Source organism: Saccostrea cucullata, unplaced genomic scaffold (genome assembly GCF_032062105.1).
Source record: "Saccostrea cucullata isolate Sc308-1 unplaced genomic scaffold, CSIRO_AGI_Scuc_v1 ctg6420, whole genome shotgun sequence".
Taxonomy (NCBI): Eukaryota; Metazoa; Mollusca; class Bivalvia; order Ostreida; family Ostreidae; genus Saccostrea; species Saccostrea cuccullata.
The window spans coordinates 33,561-56,894 of NW_026938467.1; the positions used below are offsets into that span (position 1 = coordinate 33,561).

A 23,334-nucleotide genomic window follows, 5' to 3' on the forward strand; every position below is an offset into this window, starting at 1 on the left:
TGCTTTAAAATTATTTTTTGATTGGCTGCCTTATTGTATATCCGAGTCGTTCTGACTAAGCATTCATAAAACAGCTGAACTTCCTCCAGGATAAGGCTTTGGGAAATATAGTGATTTTACTCTTGCAGACAAGGTCTGGTAAACTTTTATGTTTTAAAGTAGTGTAAGTTTATATTGAATTTGCATATGTGTGATTTATCCATGTTTAAAAATGCAAAACTTAACTATGATTTCATAATAATTTTGTACATCAAGAAAAGGTGCTACACATGTAGATTATGTTAATACTGCTGACATTTTTTTCTGCTTTGAACGTAATTATTTCTCTTCGGTGGAATTCATTTCATTACACAAATGTCTTTAAATACATAAAAGGACAATCCAAAATCACTGTACTTATCTTACCTAGGTACACGTGAATACATCCGTCTTCTTATCAATGAACAGAAAGAGTTTGTCTTAAAAAATAAAAAAAAATAACAACAACGAAATAAACTCAACCGGTTTCATTTTCAATCTTCAGGAGTTTGACGATACAATGCTTAGTTACACAAAAGATACATAAAAGTCAGACAATTAAAGATAAATGTAAAATTCCCGGATCAACATATATTAGTGTTGCAAGTCCAGCTGAAAATTAGATCCATAGTAGCGGGACCAACATTTAAAATTCACAGGATAAGTAACCTATTGGATATATTATTGAAACTGTATGTTACCAAAGTTACCAGCCTCTATTAAGTGTACAAAAGGAAAGAGTACTTTTAAGAAACACGTAAAGAGTTTTATTTTACAAAAAGGCATTTTAGAACATGAATAGTGATATGTTTCAGTACTAGTTTATGAAATATATTTTATTGATAATGTCAATGTTGTCATACTTAAACCTAATTTAGATGTGTATGCTAAAATTATTGTGCCAAAAGCATTATAGTGCTTTAATGATGGAATATTCATTATTACAATTTATTGTTATTTATTCTTTAAAGTTATTCAAGAAAGGACCCCATTGGAAATTAGCTCTCGAGCTTTAATGGGTTATCCTGGTATCTTTCTAGTCATGTTAAATTATTTATTTATAAAATCTTGATTACCAACTTTCATCTTTCATAAGATCATGTATAATTATGTGTATTTGTTCTATGTATGATGACATAATAACAAATAAATACTACTACTACTACTACTACGACCGTACACCGACAACAAATTAGAGAACCAAATTACCAGTGTACCGCCGTAAGCGAACACATTAGAAACTTTCCCAAAAATAAAATATAATATTGAATTTGCATATGTGTGATTTATCCATGTTTAAAAATGCAAAACTTAACTATGATTTCATAATAATTTTGTACATCAAGAAAAGGTGCTACACATGTAGATTATGTTAATACTGCTGACATTTTTTTCTGCTTTGAACGTAATTATTTCTCTTCGGTGGAATTCATTTCATTACACAAATGTCTTTAAATACATAAAAGGACAATCCAAAATCACTGTACTTATCTTACCTAGGTACACGTGAATACACCCTTCTCCTTAGCAATGAACAGAAAGAGTTTGTCTTAAAAAATAAAAAAAAAATAACAACAACGAAATAAACTCAACCGGTTTCATTTTCAATCTTCAGGAGTTTGACGATACAATGCTTAGTTACACAAAAGATACATAAAAGTCAGACAATTAAAGATAAATGTAAAATTCCCGCATCAACATATATTAGTGTTGCAAGTCCAGCTGAAAATTAGATCCATAGTTGCGGGACCAACATTTAAAATTCACAGGATAAGTAACCTATTGGATATATTATTGAAACTGTATGTTACCAAAGTTACCAGCCTCTATTAAGTGTACAAAAGGAAAGAGTACTTTTAAGAAACACGTAAAGAGTTTTATTTTACAAAAAGGCATTTTAGAACATGAAAAGTGATATGTTTCAGTACTAGTTTATAAAATATATTTTATATTTTATTGATAATGTCAATGTTGTCATACTTAAACCTAATTTAGATGTGTCTGCTAAAATTATTGTGCCAAAAGTATCATAGTGCTTTAATGATGGAATATTCATTACAATGTATTGTTATTTATTCTTTAAAGTTATTCAAGATAGGACCCCACTGGAAATAAGCTCTCGAGCTTTAATGGCTTATCCTGGTATCTATCTAGTCATGTTAAATTATTTATTTATAAAATCTTGATTGCCAACTTTTATCTTTCATAAGATCATGTATAATTATGTGTATTTGTTCTATGTATGATGACATAATAACAAATAAATACTACTACTACTACTACTACTACGACCGTACACCGACAACAAATTAGAGAACCAAATTACCAGTGTACCGCTGTAAGCGAACACATTAGAAACTTTCCCAAAAATAAAACCCCCTATTTTACTGTTTTTCCTTTCTACAAATTCCGAAGGGATACTACAGAAAAAGAACGTGAAACTAAAGAAAAACACTTTATAAAACGACATAAACCTGTTTTTAATGCAACATGATAATACTGTAGAAGTACTTTTTTCCGCGTGGTATTAATTTACGCTATGTACGCGGTCACAGATAATCCGCGGAAATTTGTCCAAGCGTACTTAATATAAATATAAGGCATATATAGTGACAGTCAAGAAAATCCGCGTAATTTTCTACCCGCGGATTAAACAGAAATTAGGATTCCGCGGAATTATGACCCCGCGGAAAAAAGTACGTCTACAGTATTTCGTTTAAGAAATATATTTTTCCCGCGTTATATAACTGTACTATTTGTATTAAAAATCAAATTTCACGTAATAACTTACTTACGTATTTTCATAACGTCATAAAAGACTTTGCGGAAGCGCGATTAAGTACCCAGGTAGCACAAAACATTTTCAAAACATTTTATTGGTGTTATAAAAAGGTTTTTTCGAAACATTTCAGAGTAAACATTTTAAAAACATTTTTAAAACATTTTCTTGATAACATTTTAAAAACATTTTTGAAATGTTTTCAAGAAGCTTATGATTAAATCCTTTTGGAACATTTTTCTAAAATATTTTTGAAACGTTTTAAAAATGTTTCAAAAGGTATGTTTAGCTTTCAAATATCAAAGATTTTTATATTACGTTTTAAAAACGTTCTAAAAACATGATATGAAACATTCCTTTTCCATAAATCTGAAACATTGCATGAATACGTTTCTGAAACATTTGGAAGGAACGTTGTCAAAATGTTTTTGAAACATTCTTAATTCATTTAAGGAACATTTTTCTTAAAATTATTCCAAGGGTATGTATAGCTTCCAAATATTAAAGACCTTGTAAAACGTTTTAAAAACGTTCTTAAAACATGAAATGAAACATTCTTTTTTTTGTAAAACGGAAACATTGCCTATACGTTTCTGAAAAAAATTGTAAGGAACATTTTAAAAATATTTTTAAAACATTCTTAATATCGCTGTTAGTTATAAACATTAAATTCCGGATATTTTTCGGCCTAGGCATTGAAAATAAATGTTTATTAATTAAAATAATTATTTTCACTACAATTGAAACATTTTAATTATAGTTTTTGTAACATTTTTTGAAACATTTTCAAAATGTTTCTGAAACATTTATGTAATTGCGGCACAATATAATTCATTTATTAACTTTAAGAGTATGTTGTGAGAATAATTTTAGAACATTCAATTTAATGTGTTTTCCTTTTTAAAAGACTTCATTTTTCATTGCTGCAACATTTTTTAATGTTATTTTCAAAATGTTCTTAAAACATTCAAATAATGTATGATTTCGATTTTACTTAAATTTAGTTTATGAAGAAAAAAAAGAATATATAGAAAGAATAGTGTTGAAATGAGGAATTGTAATAATTTTTTAATTGAAAGATTTTTTCGGTATTTTATAATGATTTCTAGTTTTGGCTTAATGATTAAACAGACATATATAAAGTCCTTTAATTAAAACAAATAAAAAAAAATCAATAAATGAAAGGATAGGCAAACACAGAATTTAAGATATAAATAAATGTAAAAAGTCATAAGCATTTGATAAAACTCTTAATGTTTTTTTTTAAATGTTCTTCATCAAATCTGTGATCCACTCCCAGGATTTTACTCTGAGGCATTAGATAGGGATTGGCACACTGGTCAGTTTCAGTGCCATGATAACTTGTTATGCAATTTTCCTGCTGGGCAGCGCGTTATAGAGTATAGTGGATTGCAGCTTATCTAGGCCAAATTTTGAATTCTGGTAAACAAGATGTGCGCGCTTACTCCGTGCCGATTTGAATGAGAAGACTTTGCACCATAAAACCACAATAATAACCTCGGGATTTATTAACTTTGAATGGTAAGAATTATTCCTTTATCATAGACTTTAAAAGATCATTTAAAATTGACTTTTATACTGTACAAATGTATGTAGCATTAAGCAATGACAAAGCGTTAAGGTTATACACATGTAATTGATTTGAATATTTCATTCCTAAGTCAACACAGTTATATCCTTGATTCAAGTATTCGTTGTCTTTGTGAAATGTTTTAATGTTTAAAATCATCAAACAATATGTTGATTTAAAAATGAAATTTCTTTACAGCATGGTGTTGATTGCATCATCCGTATTTTCAAATTCCCACATTCAAAAGACCCGCCTTTGGTGAAGGCAAAGGTGTACGTAAATACTATTACACTTCAATAATATTGTCATAGTAATTATTTTTCTGCTTTTTTCAATGTAAATGAGGAAAGAACTTAAATTTGATATAATTATTTAAAATATTTTTTGTATATTTGCATTGATCATCTTAAGATACATTAGATGTAGAACTCTGATACAAACACAATTTTTCATATCTTTACAGGTTGTGCTATTCTTTCCGAGGGGCGGATTCCTTATCAGCCATTTTAGTGTATGTGATGCTAACTAAGTCTTATAGATCCGCCGCTCTGTTCGACCTATACTGTGAACATAGGATTTCTGTGATTCTGTTCTTTTAAAATTCAGTGAATGGATTAGATGCCGTTTTGACTCGAAAGAAAATAAATAAACACTTGTACCGAGAATGGAATTTAAATGTGATTAACATATTGAATATGGGTTTGTATTAAAGGTTCAAAAATTAAATATAATTTGTGTTTATTTCTTTTAAAATATAAATATATTATTATTTAATGAGAAAAGTAAATTTTCAGTAAAAATACTTTTGAAAACGTTTTAAAAACCAAACAAATTAAACGTGAAAAAAAACATTTTTGAAAATGTTTTTGTTACATTTTATAACAATGTTATGATAACATTTGTTGAAATATTTTGTAAAATGTTTTAAAAACATTTAAAAAACCATACAAAATCACGTGATTATAACATTGTTCAAAAATGTTTTCGTAACATTTTAAGAAAATGTTCCAGAAACATTTGCTGAAATATTTCACTAAAATGTTTTAAAAACGTTTAAAAAACCATACAAATTCACGTGATTAAAACATTATTGAAAATGTTTTTGCAACATTTTAAGAAAATGTTCTGACAACATTTTTCTGAAATATTTCACTAAAATGTTTTAAAAACGTTTAAAAAAACATACAAAATCACGTGATTAAAACATTTTTAAAAATGTTTTCGCAACATTTTGAAAATGTTTTAAAAACATTTTAAAAATGTTTTTGTGTTAGCTGGGTATTGGCGCTTTATGACGTCACAATAAGAATGTTGATTTTGTGTAATTTAGCATTGTATGGACAAACTCCTGAAGATTGAAAATGAGACCGGTTGTCTCAACAGCAAATTTTTTCGTAAGCGGTTCAATTCTACGTATTGTTTGGCGGTCTCCATTTTGGTTAAGTTTTTTATAAAACTGATCATCTCAGGAACCTGAGACCCCGAAACATGGTTTTATACAGGGTCCCCGTAACTGACATTATCTCTCTCTCTCTCTCTCTCTCTCTCTCTCTCTCTCTCTCTCTCTCTCTCTCTCTCTCTCTCTCTCTCTCTCTCTCTCTCTCTCTATATATATATATATATATAAATTGGTCTACATCTACATATAAGTGAAAAAGCTCTAGAGGGACTTTAAAGGACAAGCAACTGAACAAAAAATTTATTAAAATTAATTCCAAAATAAACCAAAACCTCCTTTAATTCATGAACTGTTTATAGAACCGTGATATTTTTAAACCTAAACATAATAATTTTAGCAAAATCTGGATATCAAGGAATGCTAATACGTACCAGATTAGCTAAACACTAACGAACCGTGAAGAAAGTTTTCTTTGACAATAGTGGCCCTCTCATAAAAATCATATGCCAAAAGGCAAAACAGTCAGAGACTACGAAAGCCGGATAGGCTCATTTCTGAAAAGATAAAAAAATATTTAACTCGTTATAACGAGTAAATTATCTCGTTATAACGACTAAGTAATCTCGTTATAACGACTTAGTATCTCGTTATAACAAGTTAATTATCTCGTTATAACGAGTTAATTATGTCGTTACAACGACTTAGTTTTATCTCGTTATTACGAATTACTTATCTCGTTATAACGAGTTAGTATCTCGTTATAACGAGTTTGTTATCTCGTTATAACGAGTTAATGATCTCGTTATAACGAGTTAGTTATCTCGTTATAACGAATTAATTATCTCGTTATAACGAATTAGTGATCTCGTTATAACGACTTAGTTATCTCGTTATAACGATTTAGTTATCTCGTTATAACGAGGTAGTTATCTCGTTATAACGAATTAATTATCTCGTTATAACGAGTTAATGATCTCGTTATAACGAGCTAATTATCTCGTTATAACGAGTTAGTTATCTCGTTATAACGAATTAATTATCTCTTTATAACGAGTTAATGATCTCGTTATAACGAGCTAATTATCTCGTTATAACGAGATAGTTATCTCGTTATAACGACTTAGTTATCTCGTTATAACGACTTAGTTATCTCGTTATAACGAATTAGTTTTCTCGTTATAACGAAATAATAAGTTGCCCTTTTATTTCCAAATTAACAGCAATAAAGGAATTAAAAATGGCTGTAGTTTTAATGCCATTGAAGTTTAGTTGATAATTATCAGTCGTACTTTACTTTAAAATTGATAAAGAGATGCAAATATAATTTGCAATATGGTTTTAATAATATTAATCCTGTTCGAACTGCAAGTATCTTGCTGTCAATAATCACAATTTGATAAAAATGGCAATCTTTTAATCGAACACATTTACACATTTATACGTGAACGTCTCTAAGTACCCACTATTAAAAATATATGGCCAAATGTAGTTGCTTCAAAGTTTTGCAATTTAAGTATAACAACTTTCTCCGATAAAACACACTATTTTTTTTATATATATGTTTAACGTTTGGATGACCTTATAGCTTCCATAATCAATATCTAATTTCTTAATTAATGCATTATAATGGCAAGCTAAGGTAGGCGTTAGTTACGCAACATATCTTATATACACTTACAGTGTGATATATATCATTTTTAGAGTCAGAAATGTTTTGAAGAAGGGGGTATGGAGACATCAGCAATTAGGTCTTGGGCCCGCGTAAAATTCGGGGGCTACTGTCCACTCATAACACAACATCACGAGGCAGTCATAAGGTTCCGTATACACGTACACGTATTTGTCTTTGGTTTTTTTGAGTAAAACAATACAAATCAACTGCATCGTTTATAATTAAACGAACTACAATCACAGACACAACCCCTCGAGAGAAAAAAAACTATTTTGCTGTTTTTCAATGAAATATTTATCATACACACTTTAAACAAACTTGATCGACTCGATTTTATATGCAATACTTCCTATTACTTACATATATCAACTTTAGAGTTTTTAACTCGTTATAACGAGCAAATTAACTCGTTATAACGAGAAAAAGTAACTCGTTATAACGAGAAAATTTTCTCGTTATAACGAGTTAATTTTCTCGTTATAACGAGATAATTAACTCGTTATAACGAGATAACTAACTCGTTATAACGAGATAACTAAGTCGTTATAACGAGATAACTAAGTCGTTATAACGAGATAACTAACTCGTTATAACGAGATAACTAAGTCGTTATAACGAGATAACTAAGTCGTTATAACGAGATAACTAACTCGTTATAACGAGATAACTAACTCGTTATAACGAGATAACTAACTCGTTATAATGAGATAACTAACTCGTTATAACGAGATAATTAAGTCGTTATAACGAGATAACTAACTCGTTATAACGAGATAACTAAGTCGTTATAACGAGATAATTAACTCGTTATAACGAGATACTAACTCGTTATAACGAGATAATTAACTCGTTATAACGAGTTAATTTTTTTTTATCTTCTCAGAAATGAGCCTATCCGGCTTTCGTAAGAGACAAAGCCCGTATTGCGACAAAGTATTTTGAAGCGGACAGATTAATCTCTTACCACACATCCGTTTTTTTCAGATTCATAAAATTCCTCCTATCCTATTATTTTTAGAAGAAGTATCAAAAAATTTTGCATCATGATGAACTAGTATATTTTTCAGGGATTGAAAACTTAATAGCAATATTCAATTAGTGAGAGTACTTTGTTAAACTGATACCTAAATTCAATACATGGCACTCTCCATTGCTACTATATCCTTTTTAAAAACAAATCAGTGCAATGATGCCTACACTAACGCCCCACATTTGAAAGCATTAAGAATAAAAAATAAAGGTCTGTCATACAAATTAATATAACTTTGCATTATCATTTTTAGAACCTGGATTAGAGTCAAACCGCAAGAAACAACTAGAATGGCTTCCGATTCAGACTTAGGTAGTACTTGGTTTGAAATACTCCGGAAAGTAATCAGTGAGGAATTGGTACCGGCCTACAGAAATGTCTTAGAAAAGGAGGCACACCCAAAGGTTTTGGAGAAGATAAGGAAATCATCTGATGCTTTTCAATGTTTAAATCCCAACGAAAAAGAGATTTTTGAAAGTGCTGTAAGTAATGGCTATACAGACTTCGACATTTCATCATTATGTACAATGGCATTAGATATATATCCAAAGATTTTTTGTTCAACCAAACTGGAATCGATTGGCGATGACATGAAGAATTTAAGTGCGATTATTGCACTTCTTTCGAGCTTGACCTCTGTCTCAAAAGAAGAATTTGATCAACATATGGAAGATATAAGAGGTTTCTGTCAAACATTGGAAAAACACACTGGCAAACGTTATTTTAATATCGTATGCAAAATCAAAGAATCAGTCTTGGACAGGCTAAAGGAAAAAGGTAATACTAAATACAACATATACCTAGTATATGATACGTGTCAATACTTTTCTATCCAAAACATTAAGTCAATTTTCCGCGACCATTGCCGGAAAGCGTTAAAGGCTTATTTTTTGTTGTTTTTTTTTAAGCCTTGTCTCCTTGAAGTCGTTAAGTTTGGTTTTGTCATATCAATTAGTGGATCATATTTTTTTTCTACTTTCTTTAAGTAGATTTCCCCATGAGCAGTTTTATTGTGTTGCTCTCGACACAGTAAAATTTTCTCCGACACGATATCGATTCAATTTTAATGCATGCGACACAATGAAAATTTAGCCGACACAGTAAGATCTGTGATAATTAGAAAATCCAAACATATAAATTCTTTCCAACTGAAATTTCTATCAAAAAATTATACCGTCCTTCAATTCTAAAAGTTAGAGCTCTTAATTACTAGGGCTTCACCTTGCATAATTAATTATCTCTTAGACCTTCGCCGGACTCAACGCATGAAAGAACAAAGACAAATGATTTTCAAGCTTCCATGTAACGGTTAATTGGTAGTTGCATATAAATAGATTGTATTATTTAAAAAAAATATTCAAACGTCTTTTCTGTAGAGGCACGGCTCTAGAATAATGTTAGCACTGTAAGTCAAGCATAACATTGTCATTTAATTGGTGTAAATAAAATGCTTAAAAAGGAACTCTTAAAAGTAATTTACTATTCTGAAGTCTCTTTTTTTATAATTCGGTATTTCAATCAAGAAAACTTACACACAAATAATAACGGCAAAATTTATTTTCAAAAATGTCTTTAAGTAGTTCGACTTTTTCGACCAAAATTTTCTATGCTTTTCAGAATATGTTTTTACTTTTTCAATATGTACGACAATACCATTTGTGTAACGAATTTGCGAATTTACAAAAAAGTGTGTTTATGTATGTATTCTTTTGTAATTACAAGGATAATGAATAGTGATTCAGTTGCGAATTTGGACGCGAGAATAGCCCGAAATTATGGTGCTTCTAGTAGCGTAAATTCTGACACAAGGCTTAATTAGTATGGAGAACTCTGGTCTACGGAACATTTAAAAGTTAGTCTAATAGAAAAAATGCACAAAGAAAGTTGATATAATTAACTCCCAAAAAGAATGGAGGAAAAGATTGCTTTGTTGGAAATTATATTATTGTCTACACTGAAAAGGATTATGATTGACAACATCAAAAGACAAAATAATAGTGGCATCTTCCAGCAATATGAAGTTCATAACCATTTCGTTCTCTGTCCCAACAAAATTAATCCAAAGAACCTACCCACGGTTTTATTTCAAGTCAGAAGAGAAAGTAATTCACCCTATTTTTTTCATATGCCGTATAAGTGGAATTTTAGCGAGACGCCAATTTGGCTATTCCTACTTTATAACTGGTATTTTAATTTTTGCAAGAAGTTATTTAACGATTTTAAAATGCTAACTAAAGAAGCTTTTGCAAATAATACGCAATTGATTTTTTAGCGATATTCAATCTAAGCGATTTCAGCACCCTAATAATGACTAAATTGGAACCTCGATAAATCTACTTATATGATATTGTATTTTGGATGAATGACTTTCTTATTATGACAGTTCGATATCTTGCAAAACAACGCATGACAGAAAAAATAACTACCCTTTCGCAGCACTTTCACTATCAAATTCTATTTGTTTACAACTAGGTGCGTTTAGCACCAAATGAAAATCTCTAACCAAAGTACATCCGTCCCTCCAATTTCAAGTCTTGATATGAGATTTTTATCACCTTTATTTCATTAGTCAAATACATAACGTTTCTTCTCTTCATGTTCAATCACGTGTTAGGTAGCATTTCTTTCACCGTCCAAAATCTCTAACCTGTATATATGATTATGTAGGTGTTTTTCATAATAACTTCCTGTCAATGCTATCTCAATCATTTACAAAGGTTCGTATTCATGTGATCGCCCGCGTGGCGCAGTGGTTAGAGCGTCTGCTCTAGAGTTGCAAAGTAAGGTGTTGATCCTTACATCGCAGGTTCGAAACCCACTGTGGGAGGTGGACACGGTCATTCGGATGAGACCGTATAAACCGAGGTCCCGTGTCGCCTGTATGATCCATTCCAGGTTTTTCTGGCAGTGGAATTTGAGGAATGTTACTCGCGTTTTTAAAGGCTCCTGTTGTTGCTATTGCGATTCCTAAGCAATTTTTATCGGCATCTTGAATTGTACTTTTCAATAGGTATTAGAGGTCTTACTGTAGTGACCAGAGAGCACGGAATAACACGAGAATGCTGATATTCTTGTTTCATCAACTTGTTTGTCAATAATTTACCTCGTTTTAGAAGTTGCTCATACGTAGAACATGCTCTTGCGTATCGAATCAACTAAGATATATAAACGCCGCATGCAGGTGATGAAGGTATATTGCTGCAAAAGTAAGTATCGTGAGTTAAAGTTAAAGTGTCGTGAAAATGTCGGCTGTTACTGCGTCTCCATGACGTACGTCTGTAAATCCAGGTTTATAATGATAGACAAGCCATCAAAAACAAGCGTAGTCCAATAAATAAGAAAACAGAATAACGTGACATCATACACAACAATGCACATGCGGTCAAATGCTGCACAAACAGCTGACAAATTTAACAACAAATGAATAATACATGAATCCGAAACAGTAGACAGTAGACATCTCTTCGATCATCAATCAATGATAATATCTTTTTGTTGTTCCTAATTATGCGAATATAATTAATATATTGATTTTCAGATATTTGAAAGATTTTATTATATATATTGATTTTTTAAATATTTTAATTTGTTTATTTTTATTTAGATATTTCCTTAAAAAAAGACGACATGTTACGAAATTTTGAAACTTGGTTTCATCAGGAGCATAGATCGATAAATATAAGACATCTATATCTAGGAAAAGTCTGCACAAGTAGAGGAAAATTAGAAAAGGGGGAAATTGTCATTGTTTCCGTTATTGAGAGCAGGAAAACCATTGAAAATGAAAAATACCGATATGACGGAGAAAAATTTACTGTTGTTTATAAATGTTGGGGAGAAACTTCACTCTCTGAAGAAGAGAAGACACACCGAGGGCATTCCATTGGTACGATAAAAGAAATAGCCAACTTTCTGAAAGAAAAAGAAAACGAACTGTTTGAGAAACACTCAAACTTGGAAATGGTCCGTACATCACAATTTCGAATGAAAAGGAAGTTACCAAAGAATGAAGAGAACGAAGTCGAGATTTGTGAACCCTGCATAGCTTTATATTGTTCTTACAAAGGCATTGTACCCCTCGGTGAAGAAGAATTTCCAGCAGAAATGGGTGGATTCCCTACGGATATACGAGAAGGATTCTTTTATTTGCATGTCAACTTCGATATTTATGCAAACTCGAAGGATCTGCTTGATCCCTTACGAATGGGTGCAAGCATATCACGGAATACTGGTAAGAGCATCTCTTTTCTCATCTCTTTTGGGTTTCATAAAGTATCACTTCATTATAGATAAGGATCTGACCTATAGGACCGGGCTTTTTTTTTCTCTACAAAAAGCTTGTCGATTTCCGTTCCGATTAATGGCATTAGGCTAAATACATATAATAATTTGTTTTTTCCTAAATTTTTATTTCCGTGAGTAGAGGTAGAAGAAACCTTTTCATTGATTTTCTGAGTTTGTTATCTCCATATGTACTAATTGATATTTGTCTTTACTTCTCATGGTTCATAAAGGTAATGTCTTCTGTCTCTGAAATTCTATTCTTTATGTCTTGGTCATTTATCCGTGGATATAATAAAACATGTCATTACTGTAGATTCCTTATTTTTCGCGAGTACTTTTTATGGCGAACTGGGTCTTTAACGTCAAATCGCGAGAATTATAAATCGCGAATAGACGTTTGATCAGCAGAATTTATATAGATTTTAGCACCATATAAATAAACGCGAGTAATATTTTTTCGCGAGTGACGCTTCTCGCGAAATTACGCGGAAATTAATTCCTCGTGTATAATAAGGAATCTACAGTAATGTGTGCAAATAATATAGGCCTAAATGAAATCATAGGGAGTGCATTTACTGAAATATGTAGACAAAATCAATGTGATTAAATTATGAGGAATATATACAATTCAAATTCATTGCAGCTCAATGCTGCCAAGAATACCTGTATTGAGTAACACACAATGTGTTATTCTTGTCCTCGGAGAAAGTGTGCTTATACTGAGGTTCGTTCCGCCTGACTGAGAACTGTACATTGGATTGTTACAATTTGATATCTCTTTAATGTTTCTTATATCAAGAATGGGCATGCTTTTATAAAGGATAGATAATTGAAGGAAAAATTCACAAATCTATATAAAAAAAATTTAAATAGTCTTTGAAAAGGCGAAATTTAAATGTTTAAAAGTTTTGTACCAGGTGGATTCGAACCCCCGACTTTTAAAAGAAAGTATCCAAGGTGTTTCATAAATTTATTTGATAAGTGTCGATCAATATGAATTTTGTATATGAGGTAGGATCTTTAGGTGAAATATTTAGACACCAATATTTAAAACTGTATTCTAGTATTTTTTCCTTTTTTATTTATGAACTCCGACCGACTCTAAGGTTTTATATGTAACTATAATTATGGATAAATTTCTTGGTACTCTTTTGCATTTGTAGAACACTAAACATATTTTTTTCAATTTAATGTCTGACGTTTACACATTAAAAAATTGTTCAATATCATCCATATGTAGATAATTATTCAATTGCACCTTTATTACAAGTTCTGAGTATCAGATTTTTTTTATTTACTTGTTCAGGAGAAAAGTATCAGTATTATTTTTTTTTTTAAATTTCAAACACACCATTCTTTGTTCTTAAAGTATTCTTTCCCCGTGTGGACCCGGGTTAGAATAGGTCCTCAGTACCCCCTTGCTTGTCGTAAAAGCTAGGCGACTAAATGGGGCGGTCCTTCGGATGAGACCGTAGAAACCGAGGCCCCGTGTCACAGCAGGTGTGGCACGATAAAGATCCCTCCTTGCTCAAAGGCCCTGAGTGCCGAGCATAGGCCTAAATTTGCAGCCCTTCACCGGCAATGGCGATGTCTCCATATCAGTGAAATATTCTGCAGAGGTACGTTAAACAGTATTCAATCAATCTTAAAGTATTCTTACTTAAAGACACTAACTTGTACTAGTATAACACTTTTCTCACAGACGGAGCTGGAGAGGGAACTCTTGGTGGATTCGTTGAGTTGAACGATGGCGGTGTTGGATTTTTAACTTGTGCCCATGTATTTCATACTGCAGGCGAAATGCAGGCACCTCCTACCAATCTTCCATCGCCTGTAGTGCAGCCATCTGTATCCAAAGAAGGATCACAACACTGTGGCACTACATTAAGATCAGCTTTTCCTTCCTCTACAATCGTAGACGGAGTCAGTGTCGATGCAACAGTTGTCAAATTAAGTGAACGGGTTCCAGACAGAGCACTCTTTGCAGACCTGATGACCGCGAGATTAAAAACACTTGGTATTATTTTATCCCTCTTTCAAAATCAGTTTTTTGTAAATGTAAATAAATTATTGGGAAATGTCACTTCATAAATCTTCGGCAAAACTCGGTTATAACAAAGTCACTGGGAGCTATGAAATATCCGTAATTCGTCTTAACCGTATAATAAATTCATTAAATCTATATAGCTCGGGATCAAAGATAACTTCGCTAGACCCGTAAATTCGCAATATCCGTTTCGTACTGAACGAGTTTTGCTGTATTTATAATTATTAAGTTTTCAATTCTCAGACAACAATACCTTGTTTTTTGGGGGGGAAAACAGGTTTCATAATATCGAATACCGATGTACCTACATCCAGCAGGCACGCAACGTTGTTTCTACGTTGAAAGGAGGTGGAATATAGGTTGCAACGTTGATTAACTATACTTCAACGTTGTTTCAACGTTGAGGTTTCAACGTTGAATCCTCAACCTTTTTTCAACGTTGAAACAACGTTGAAGCTCCAACATATTTTCAACGTTGAATGTTCGTCGATATTTCAACGTTGAAACAACGTTGAGGATGCAACATATTTTCAACGTTGAATGTTCGTCGATATTTCAACGTTGAAACAACGTTGAAGCTGCAACATATTTTCAACGTTGAATGCTCGTCGATATTCAACGTTGAAACAACGTTGAAGATTCAACATGTTTTCAACGTTGAGTATTTTCTGATATTGTAGAGTTAAACAAGGTTTAAAAATGCAAAGTTGACTGTCTCTTGATTTCAACGTTGAAACAACGTGGAAGATGCAACATATTTTCAACTTTAGGAAATTAAAGTTAGGAAAATTTAACGTTGAAACAACGAGTAACGAGTATTGAGCACTTTAGTTTTTAAGTTCAAAATGTAAAAGTGTTTTTAACTTCTAATCCATGCGATTTTTCGCAATATACACACAGCTGTATGCATTGTTAGTAAATATTATATATATAATAATTATACTTAATAAATGAAACACATGCATTATAAATTGATTTACTCAAAAGAGTTGTGCCAATAGCTAGTACCATTATAAAATTTTGAATATGAGTTTATATGAAGCATGGTATCTACATTTAACACTTCATTATAATTACAGTGTGTATGTTTCAAAAAAGGTTATTATTTTTTTTTTTTTTTTTATAAAATTTGAATGCTATTTTTTGACATATTTATAAAATATGTTAAATATAAGCTTTTTAATAAATAATAACATCTTTATCCAACATCTCACTGTAATTCCATTTTACTATAGAATTAATAAAAATAATTATTCCGAATTAATGTTCTTAAAATTAGACTCATATGGATCCGTGCCGTATACTCTTGCGCAGATTATACGTATACAGAGCGAATCTAAGAAGTCTTATTTTATTAGAGTGTGCTTTTGTTGTGCGTATTAATTCTATAATCTTTCTTTTCACAAAATATAAAAAAATCAAATAAACACATAAGAATTTTCACACTGACATTTAACCCCGGTGAAGTTGCTTTACTTAAGATCCACTCCCCAAAAACCTTCGAGATATCAGATAAGGAGTGCCTCTCGCTTAGTTGGTCAGTTTCAGTGTCAGGATAACATTGTTATGCAATACTGTAGAAGTATTTTTTTCCGCGTGGTATTAATTTACGCTATATACGCGGTCATAACTTTTCCTCGGAAATTTGTCCAAGCGTACTTAATACATGTATATCTGAAAGGCATATAGTGACAGTTTAAGAAATCCGCGTAATTTTCTACACGCGGATTAAACAAAAATTGAGATTCCGCGGAATTATGACCCCGTGAAAAAAAGTACGTCTACAGTATTCTTGCTGGCAGAGTATAGCTGTTTGCAGCTTATCTAGGTCAAAATTTGAATTCAACTGATGGACAAGAAGTGCGCGTCTCCTTGCAATGCTGTTCATATTTAACGTGTTTTCAAGCTATATACACAATGATTAAGGCTGGAATATCAACTTTTGCTCAGTAAGTATTATTTCCTTTTCATGAATTTAAGAAATTAAGTTTTTTTTAGTATCTGTTCATCATTTAATTCTTGTTTTATAAGTATATTTGAAATCTGCGTGAAATGCACATCCTTGGTTTGTGTATTATGTGTTTTGTTGATATTCATTTGGTTATGAAATATAAGCTAGTATACTAATATATTATACAATTTAACTAATTGTAGTTCGTCATAAGGTTCAATCAAACAGTGGTGCAGGGAATTGATTGTATAGTCAGCCTTGATTGCATCAGATTCTTCGCCCGTGAAAATTATACAAAGGAGTGCAACATTTTGTAAGTACACTATGGATATGTATCATAATAACAATTGCAGTAAATATAAAAATGAAAATGAAATGAGTTTGCACTTTAAGTCTGACAAAAGATAACGAACGCGAGCTCTACAGATAAAAGTAATTAAAGAGGCTGATCAATAGGAATTAAACTTTTAAATCGGACGGTCCCACGAAATAGATCATGGGAATGCAGCTGCCACTTGCTTGTTTATGAAAAGATGTATTTGGTTAGGGTGAATAAGGAACCAATGGTAATGAAGTGACCAGAGGTCAGATATTTGAATAAATTAGCTTCAACAAATAATATTTAAAGATTATGCAAAAGATTGGAAATTATTTTAAAAGTGCATTAGAAATTTTTAAAGTACTCAAGGTCACAATAATAGTCATTAAAATTCAAATTAAAATTTAAAGTTATTATTGCAAATTTCGAAGGAATTAAAAATATGGAGATGTAAATCGACAAAGGTACACCTAGTATAAAAATTCTGGCCGGGATAGACAGGACTTCAGTGGAAAGCTGAATCTTGACTGTCTTGGTTGCATTTTATACAGGTGAGATTATTTTGTAGACTTGCGCGCGTTTTGGTAAAAATTATTAAATTTTCACATGGCTTATTTTATTTACAAGTTAAACTTTTTATATTATAAGTAGTTATAGTTTTAATATGGTTTAGTTTTTATGTAAAATTATTATTGTAATTATAAATATTACAAATAGAATGTTTAATTTAATAAAGAGTGGAAAGCTGAATCTTGACTGTCTTGGTTGCATTTTATACAGGTTGGGTAACATCTCCACTCCCCAACCATGACGGCCGCTCTGGTCAACAAGTTTAAAAGGAAAAAATATAACAAAAGAGCATAACAAATTGAGCCATCCTGGTACCTCCACATGCCAAGCGAGTTTACGCGAGTTCGAGCCAATAAAATAATCTGCTGATGGAAATCAAAGAAAAAAAAGAACAATTTTCCTTTTATTTTTTTAATAATAAATGGTGGAGAAATGGGGTCAGATTCAGAAGAATGGAAATAGCCTTTAACAGTTCTCTAAGCCGCCCTCCCCAGACGAGGATTAGTGCACAATCCCGCTGGATTTTCGAACAGAGGACTTGAAAACAGGCGAGACACAGACCAGAGCCGTCAGACGATCGACGAGGCCTGACGCTCCCTGGGCAGGACCAACTAGGACTAAGACGTTTTAACAAATTTGTGCCGACCGCGAGTCCATTGAAACAGACGAAACGAACTAAAAACTCTTGTACTAAAAGGACATTCGATAAGACTTTTACCAGCCCGTCCTTTGGTGGCCAAAAGAAAGAAACAATTTCATATACGTATTTAAAAATAACGACTATAATTCTGTGCCGGAGCCCCTGCTTTCGAATCCAAGTGTCGATGTGAAGACGAATTATCCAGTTGTTGGACAAATTAATTTTTCAGTCCTACGAGTAAGACTTTGAAAAAAAAATTACAGTACAGGTAGGATTGCATTGTTTTTCAACATGTCTACCTTAAGTTTGTTTTGCAAGAATTTTTTTTACGACGACGGTATTTAGAATGTTGTCATATTGTTGAGAATTTTTTTTACATGGGCAATGTTTTATGAATTACCTGATAATAAGATTGTTGACGCTTATAAGCAAATATAAAGCAACTTGCATAAGATGCGATGAAGTGTTCTTAAAATCAAGAGAAAAAAACCTATAAATGGGAAGGGTCATAAAAGTAAAGGAAACCCCGTTGACCATTTGTATAGGTAAAGCACGTTACAAAAATAGATCCTAAATGGGAAGGGCCTTGAACGATAGTAAAGGAAAACCCTGTTTCCATTCATTTAGGTTGAAAGTAAAGTCACAAACTCTTGCGAGAGGATCTAATTAAAACCTAAAATGGTAATTTTAAGGGCCTTGAAAGATAGTAAAGGGAAACCCTCATACCATTCATTTAGGTTAAAGGTTAAGTCGGGACTTTATAATAGTCAACCAAACATGAGGTTTGTGAGAAAAATTTGAAGGAAAATGGTCGTAATGGAAGGGATAAAGTTATTTCCATTCTTCCGAAATAATTACGAGAATCATTCCTCCTTTCATAAAGACTTAACTTTTAAAGTTTTTTTTCCAAAGCAGACAAAAGAGCAGAGTATGCGTCAGATGTAGGATTATTATGCATGTAAATGGAAAAGTGTAGACCTTGCGGTACTGTCAAAAACATATTTTTTGTTAATTGTGAAAAAGGGGTATATCCAACGACAATAATATTGTTGTGAAAAGTGTTTCAATCCATACAATGAGAGTGTTTACATATATTCCATGACGTGGCAAAGCATTTGTTTTTGTTAATCAAGATTTTTTACGATTTTTTTTATCACTACTGTATTTTTTCGGCAAAAACTGCCACCACTGCCCAGAGGGAGAGAGAGAAAAAACCAAGACAATTGTACATAGTGTTTTTCGTATTTTTTGTGTCTTTATATGTTTATTTTTTTAGAAAGTGTATTTTGTAATTCTCTTCCTTTGTGTGTGCATTTAGATAACATAATATTTAGTAATATGTGTCCATGTATTTCCTTTGTTAAAGCCATCTGAAAATACGTAATTATATATATAAAAAAAAAATTTCAAGTAAAGTTTAAGTCGGCGCGATAATATCAAATATAAATATCACTTTGAACATTCGGTTTTATGTGAAATTCGCAGCAAGACGGATTATTTCTTATCATAATCTCTTTAAACAAATCTTGGGGACAAGATTTTCGACAGTAGGGGGATTTATCATAATAACAATTGCAGTAAATATAAAAATGAAACAGATTTTATGAGTTTGCACTTTAAGTCTGACAAAAGATAACGAACGCGAGCTCTACAGATAAAAGTAATTAAAGAGGCTGATCAATAGGAATTAAACTTTTAAATCGGACGGTCCCACGAAATAGATCATGGGAATGCAGCTGCCACTTGCTTGTTTATGAAAAGATGTATTTGGTTAGGGTGAATAAGGAACCAATGGTAATGAAGTGACCAGAGGTCAGATATTTGAATAAATTAGCTTCAACAAATAATATTTAAAGATTATGCAAAAGATTGGAAATTATTTTAAAAGTGCATTAGAAATTTTTAAAGTACTCAAGGTCACAATAATAGTCATTAAAATTCAAATTAAAATTTAAAGTTATTATTGCAAATTTCGAAGGAATTAAAAATATGGAGATGTAAATCGACAAAGGTACACCTAGTATAAAAATTCTGGCCGGGATAGACAGGACTTCAGTGGAAAGCTGAATCTTGACTGTCTTGGTTGCATTTTATACAGGTGAGATTATTTTGTAGACTTGCGCGCGTTTTGGTAAAAATTATTAAATTTTCACATGGCTTATTTTATTTACAAGTTAAACTTTTTATATTATAAGTAGTTATATAAGAGATAGCGCAATTGAGCCATCCTGGTACCTCCACATGCCAAGCGATGTTACGCGAGTTTATGGTCCACAAAGAAGAAGAACAAATTATCTTTTTAATTTTTTTATAATAAATTTATTAAACGATAAAAATAAATATACATGAATGATTAAAAAAATCAGACAAAGGAATATATTCCGGTACTTGGATTTTATTAACATGATTAAAAGAATTATAGTTGACTTCATGTTAAAATTCGTATGAGTATGCTTATAAATAATTATTACTAAAGAAAAATGTTATAGACATACATATATCATAATAACAATTGCAGTAAATATAAAAATGAAACAGATTTTATGAGTTTGCACTTTAAGTCTGACAAAAGATAACGAACGCGAGCTCTACAGATAAAAGTAATTAAAGAGGCTGATCAATAGGAATTAAACTTTTAAATCGGACGGTCCCACGAAATAGATCATGGGAATGCAGCTGCCACTTGCTTGTTTATGAAAAGATGTATTTGGTTAGGGTGAATAAGGAACCAATGGTAATGAAGTGACCAGAGGTCAGATATTTGAATAAATTAGCTTCAACAAATAATATTTAAAGATTATGCAAAAGATTGGAAATTATTTTAAAAGTGCATTAGAAATTTTTAAAGTACTCAAGGTCACAATAATAGTCATTAAAATTCAAATTAAAATTTAAAGTTATTATTGCAAATTTCGAAGGAATTAAAAATATGGAGATGTAAATCGACAAAGGTACACCTAGTATAAAAATTCTGGCCGGGATAGACAGGACTTCAGTGGAAAGCTGAATCTTGACTGTCTTGGTTGCATTTTATACAGGTGAGATTATTTTGTAGACTTGCGCGCGTTTTGGTAAAAATTATTAAATTTTCACATGGCTTATTTTATTTACAAGTTAAACTTTTTATATTATAAGTAGTTATAGTTTTAATATGGTTTAGTTTTTATGTAAAATTATTGATTGTAATTATAAATATTACAAATAGAATGTTTAATTTAATAAAGAGTGGAAAGCTTAATCTTGACTGTCTTGGTTGCATTTTATACAGGTTGGGTAACATTTCCACTCCCCAACCATGGCCGCGGCTCTGGTCCACAAATTCAAAAGGAATTATAGAATATAAGAGATAGCGCAATTGAGCCATCCTGGTACCTCCACATGCCAAGCGATGTTACGCGAGTTTATGGTCCACAAAGAAGAAGAACAAATTATCTTTTTAATTTTTTTATAATAAATTTATTATAAAAAAATTAAAAAGATAATTTGTTCTTCTTCTTTGTGGACCATAAACTCGCGTAACATCGCTTGGCATGTGGAGGTACCAGGATGGCTCAATTGCGCTATCTCTTATATTCTATAATTCCTTTTGAATTTGTGGACCAGAGCCGCGGCCATGGTTGGGGAGTGGAAATGTTACCCAACCTGTATAAAATGCAACCAAGACAGTCAAGATTCAGCTTTCCACTCTTTATTAAATTAAACATTCTATTTGTAATATTTATAATTACAATCAATAATTTTACATAAAAACTAAACCATATTAAAACTATAACTACTTATAATATAAAAAGTTTAACTTGTAAATAAAATAAGCCATGTGAAAATTTAATAATTTTTACCAAAACGCGCGCAAGTCTACAAAATAATCTCACCTGTATAAAATGCAACCAAGACAGTCAAGATTCAGCTTTCCACTGAAGTCCTGTCTATCCCGGCCAGAATTTTTATACTAGGTGTACCTTTGTCGATTTACATCTCCATATTTTTAATTCCTTCGAAATTTGCAATAATAACTTTAAATTTTAATTTGAATTTTAATGACTATTATTGTGACCTTGAGTACTTTAAAAATTTCTAATGCACTTTTAAAATAATTTCCAATCTTTTGCATAATCTTTAAATATTATTTGTTGAAGCTAATTTATTCAAATATCTGACCTCTGGTCACTTCATTACCATTGGTTCCTTATTCACCCTAACCAAATACATCTTTTCATAAACAAGCAAGTGGCAGCTGCATTCCCATGATCTATTTCGTGGGACCGTCCGATTTAAAAGTTTAATTCCTATTGATCAGCCTCTTTAATTACTTTTATCTGTAGAGCTCGCGTTCGTTATCTTTTGTCAGACTTAAAGTGCAAACTCATAAAATCTGTTTCATTTTTATATTTACTGCAATTGTTATTATGATATATGTATGTCTATAACATTTTTCTTTAGTAATAATTATTTATAAGCATACTCATACGAATTTTAACATGAAGTCAACTATAATTCTTTTAATCATGTTAATTTAATCCAAGTACCGGAATATATTCCTTTATCTGATTTTTTAAATCATTCATGTATATTTATTTTTATCGTTTGAAATAACGTGTTACGTACGTTGTTTTTATTGAACAAATGGCTCTAACATCTTTATTTCTTTTATCAATAGGCTTTTGCTTTAGAGGGTGGATTCTCCTGTTCATTTCTTTCATTCGTGGGACTTAACTATATGCGTTGCCTCAACTTTCATTTGCACCCAAAAATCAACCATAAATCAACCAAAAATTCAACACATTTTCAACGTTTATTCAAAGTTGAAAATTGACGTTGAAACAACGTTATGTCTCAACGTTGCCTCAACTTTCATATGCAACCAAAATTCAACGTTGAGTCAACGTTGAAGTGCAACGTTGATTCAACGTTGAATCCACGTTGAAATGCCTGCTGGGCAGTCACTTAGAAAATAATAGTTTCCACTAAGATGAGAGAAATGGAATTCTTTGTTTCCGTCTTAATTACATCTGATTTTTTTTCTAAATATGCTCC

General features: G+C 31.5%; 1 long non-coding RNA gene across 1 annotated transcript; it reads left to right on the top strand.

Moving 5' to 3' along the window:
- Positions 1-4,202: 4,202 nt before the first annotated feature.
- On the top strand, positions 4,203-5,035 carry LOC134250355 (uncharacterized). Its single transcript, XR_009988496.1, has 3 exons — positions 4,203-4,339; positions 4,587-4,660; positions 4,852-5,035. It is a non-coding gene; the product is annotated as an uncharacterized LOC134250355 (long non-coding RNA).
- Positions 5,036-23,334: the final 18,299 nt, after the last annotated feature.